Here is a 5162-nt window from a genome sequence, read left to right as displayed (position 1 = left end):
TTCAGAATCTAATCTAGTGAGAAGATATATTAATACAGATATCTGACAGTCATCACTGGCACGCTTGGTCACAGTAACATGTGATTTACATGGCTTCAAAGTAGAGGTTTGAAGCAGAGAGGTGATTAAGAGTTTAGCCTATGAAGAGTAAAACTTGATAAGTCAGTAGAGTGTGCATTATGTCCTACAAACACTGCTGCTCATATTTTGCTCATAATTGTTCAGAAAAAAAAAAAGCCAAAGCTACCGAAAGTGTTGAGAAAGGTAAAAAGAAATGAGTAAAAGTCCTTACATAGCCTGGCAAAGGGTGAATACATTACACTTAGATTTTTTCATTATATATTCATAATTGAACACACATACTTGCATAGAATTAGGCATATGAAAGCAATTTAGAGACAAATTTAGGAAATATTAAAGGCATCTGTATTAGTCTTATTCAAAAGATAAGCTGAAATTTTAAAGCAGTGGTTTTTGATCTGTGAGCTGTGAACTCTTTTGGTGGGGATGGGGCATTGGTGGCTGGGTGGGTAAGACAACCATTATGCATCTCATTTAAGATCATTCAGATTGCAGATATTTACATTATGAGTCATAACAGTAGCAAAATTACAATTATGAACTAGAAAATAAAATGTCCATGGTTAGGCTCATTAGAACCATAAACCACAACAAAATTTAGTGGATTAAAGGGTTGCATCATTGGGAAGTTTGAGAACTGCTGGCTTAAAGTATATATGTGGCTCACTTTGGAAATTCACTTAGTTTGCTTATCATTGATAAGGTGGAATTTTATTTTAGTGAAAGTAAATAAAATCTGAGAATATGTGGAAGGCATTTTAGAATAAGTGGAGACTCAGAAGAAATGAGAGGATAATAATGAGGATTGTATATGCATAAAATATATAATATACATATATGAAGGTTCAAACAATAAATTTTAAAAAACTTAGAGACACGTTATGGAGTCTATTTCAACATTATTAACTAATACAATCCTTGATATATTAATATGAAATGATATACAAAAATATCTCTTGACAACAAAAGATTGTATGTGTCCATGTGTATTTTAAGTGTATATCTATTTCTTTATATGTATTTATATATCTAGGAACCTATATAGTGTGTATAAATTATATCTATAGGTATGTAGAAGATAGATAGATAGATAGATAGATAGATAGATACATGTATACTCTGCCTTTTCCCTAAAAATTTCCCACTCTGTGACTATAGAAGAGCTGTCAAGTATAATCCAGAACTTCAGACAATGACAAAGAAATTAACACTTGCAATTACTCATCAAAATAAATGATGAAATTGATTCAATGAAGTCAATTTGTCAATTATTCTAAGAGTCCTTCCAAACTACATTCAGTTGTAATTTCTTTCCCTCTGAATGGTGAAAGCAATTATCCACATCTCTTTTTTTTTTTTTTTTTTTTTTTTTTGGAGCTGGGGGACCAACCCAGGGCCTTGCGCTCGTATCCACATCTCTTAGACTAAAATGTATTTGATTATTCCATATAAATCCATACATAGCTTATCTTGCTCTTTTTATAAATTATTAAATATATAAAATCTATCCAATTTATTTTTTGATAATAGCATTTATTGAGTTATATTTGTGAAATTGATGGGAGAAGCCATAATTTGCAGTAGGAGCAGCAGGTATCTCCTGGCTATTAATGAGCCTCTTTCAAGAGTCTTTGTCTTTGGGCACAATTTTGTTTTTTAAACCCCAGTTTACTTGACGTATTGCTTTGTTAGTCAAGTAAAATATAAAATGTTGAATTCCTCATTTGGAAATTATTTATTTCATATATTATAGTTAAAAAATAATTGTTCCCGTCACCCATTTTTTTCCATCCACACCCTCTAATAAACCTTTTTCTTACTCTTGTTCAAAGTCATGCTTTCTGCTTTTTTACTTGTTAAATACGCATATGTATATGCATATATACCTAAGTTCACAAAGACATCCTTGTGCTTCCAATTTCTTTGATTTCCTTGTTGATTAACTCTTCTTTTTCTAATGGGACATATATATATATATATATATATATATATATATATATGGCTTTTAAAACTTGACAAACCAGAGAAATCTTCCTGTTTGAAATGTGAGAGATTAGCTAGTTTAATTGCATCTGCACCCTTTACTTTTAGCATGTTAAATAATGGATTTATAGTCTATGAGCAGGACATTTTCTTAGTAGTTGCAACTTTCCTTGTACTTCTAACTTGATGCATTTTAATTTGAGAGATATTTTAAATTACAGATTTATAACTGTATTTGTAGTGCTGATACATAAGCATATTTTTAATCATACTAATAAATTTTCCAAGCTTTCCTAAATATTTAACATCACACATTCAAACTTCGATGTAAATTTGCATATTTTTTGATTTCAGATATAACTAATATTTGCACTTAAGAATAGGAGAGATGAAAGTGAAAAATAGAAGCTTTATCATAGTTTTATAGCTTAGTTACCTACTTTCCCTTGGGTTCCAAAAAAGTCCTTGGTAAAGTAGTCTAGTGCAGAATCTAGAATACAAAATTATTGAAATGGACAGAGACTAACAAACTGAAAATCAGCTATTGGATATACAACATAGTAGAAAAACTAATTATATCATTTCCTTAATTATATCATTTCCTTATTACTTCATTAATAACAAAATACCCTCATCCATTTGTACACACATATACTTATAAATATGTTTAATTTTCTCTGACACTATTATTATGTTGTGATGAAATAATGATAGGACAGTAAAGGTTCAAGTGTTGAAAGGACGTATAAGTGGAACATACAATATATAATAATTTTTAATCATTTAAAATATACTTGGACTTTCAGGAATAGATTTCTGTATTCAATCATTTTATTTTATGTCTACAAAGTATTTTTGGTCAAATATTGCATTGACAATAATCCAATCATAGCCCTGAGGGAGGCAGAACCAATTTCCCTTTCACTTCACTACACTATGGTAGCTAATCTCTCACCATTGATAGTCAGCGCACGCAGCCTTCATTAGCAGAGCTTTAAGCATCAGAGTTGGAGACTGTTATAGATTCATAGAAGCCCTGTCATACTTGCTCAGTTCATAATTAGGTTATAACTTTACAAGAAAGCACACACAAAACACTGGGTCATAGCTTTAAAGTTATAGAAGCAATAAAACCACCCAAGGTTAAGCCATTATTCTTAAATGACTTACAAGCAGTTTCATTTTATTACCAAACATTTTTATAATTCTTTTTTGCAAAGACAAACGTGCTCAGCCTGATTTGTGTTTGTCTTTGCATTTAATCAAGTTTGGAGTCACTTTTGAAACTCACAATTAATCCTCCCTACATTTGTGTAACACTTTTAAACTTTTCTCTTAATTTATATTACTGTTTGATTGCTTATTACATTTTTATAATATTGTAATAATAATAATAATATACACTAGTGCTCTGAGTATCCCTACAGAAAATATTTTACAATTCTATTATTTTAATTGCTCAAATATTTGCAAGTAACACATTCATAAAATGACAAACGTGAAAACCTGACACAGATTCTATGTTTCCCAGAAACCCACATGAAGTAGAATTCTTAATTTAAACACAAATTAATATTGTGCACATTTATTTGAAAATTGAGACTAGATATAGTTTTCTGTCTTCAGACAGTAGAGAATGATTGTGGTTGGGGGAAAGAGAATAGGCATGAAATATATTTTTTGTTATCATTTATAGTTTTCAATTAGCAATAATTGTGCCTCAAATAAACCTCATTGGCTATGATACTGCCACTATGCAAAGCTTGTTACCATTTATATAGATTCATTCTTGGAAACAAAATAAAGAACAAAACATGCTCAGAGAAATAATAGTAATAAGAATGAGGACATTGAGATATAATTATAATATTATGAGTCCTACATATTTAATGTAACAGCATACAGATTATGTAGAGTGTGTGAAAAATTTAGGCTAAATAAGATGCTTTGTGCATTACATTTGACTTTATACTGTTGAAGTATGCATGCATATAATTTGGTTCTTAACCTACTGCTCCTCTGCAGATTGAGAAATTCAGACAATAAATTATAATTGTCAAGATATCCTTAAAAGAAGAACCAATATTATCAGAATACATATCAGATGAAGAAACATAAATGTAGATGATACAGACGCTTATATAAAGGTTATAAGGGGTTAACCAGTCCCAGCAATATTATGGTAGGTGAGAAGCCCTGTGATTGTCTTTTGGAAAGTAAGAAGCCCAAAAAACTTTCGCTGCTATTCCTCTCTGAGACTGAAAACTTGGGACATCTTCAGAGTAAAGATGACTCAGATCCAACAGAAAGAACAATTTCCTTCCTACTGGGACACGTCCAGTCATTCTGGGAGGAATATACTACGTTCCTCAATTCACTAATCAAATATTACCTTCTTTTGTAAACGGGTTTTCAAACATGTCTGAAATCATTATTTTTCAACTTATCTGCATTATACTAAATTGAATGAAATTAATACAAAAATCAAGTCTTCACATTATTTGGCTAAATGTTTAAAACTTCTTAAAGATAGTTAACACTATGACATTTATATCTATTTTTGGTGTGTATGTGAACCCAGAAGGTCCCAGTATATGGGGATGATTCAATAAATGAGTTGCTAAATGTTAACTTTATTCCTTTATTTGTGGTTTAATCAATGTCATTACTCAAATGTGTGTTCTACATTGATAGGCATATTTTAAATAATAAATAAACAACTTTTATTTTGAATGATATAATTAAGTTATAACTGGAGAAACATTACAACTAGAAATGGTAATTCTGATTGAAGGATTGTAATAATATGATAGCTATGGTATGGCAAACATGAATAGTGAAATGGAAAGAAAGTAAATATCAAAATTTTGCAATATCAATTAATGAAAGAAGTTCCTTTTACCAGACCTGGCTAAAGATTTCTAGTTTTTACTTTGTAAAAAATAGTTGAAGTCCAGAGGAGACCGTGACCTGAGCATATATATTCCTCCTGTCTCTCATTCTAAATATAGTTAGAACTAATAGCTAAGATGAGTGAAAGATCTAGTACAAAACAATAACCAAGGCAACAGTAGATACAGAAATATATCTTCCCAGTA

At 30.3% G+C, this 5162-nt stretch overlaps 1 pseudogene; it reads right to left on the bottom strand.

Moving 5' to 3' along the window:
• Window positions 1-3745: 3745 nt before the first annotated feature.
• On the bottom strand, window positions 3746-3828 carry LOC116906519 (annotated as a pseudogene).
• Window positions 3829-5162: the final 1334 nt, after the last annotated feature.

Source organism: Rattus rattus, chromosome 7 (genome assembly GCF_011064425.1).
Source record: "Rattus rattus isolate New Zealand chromosome 7, Rrattus_CSIRO_v1, whole genome shotgun sequence".
In the NCBI taxonomy this organism is placed as follows: Eukaryota; Metazoa; Chordata; class Mammalia; order Rodentia; family Muridae; genus Rattus; species Rattus rattus.
Note: the sequence above shows the minus strand (reverse complement) of the source record. Positions and strands in the feature narration are given on the sequence as shown.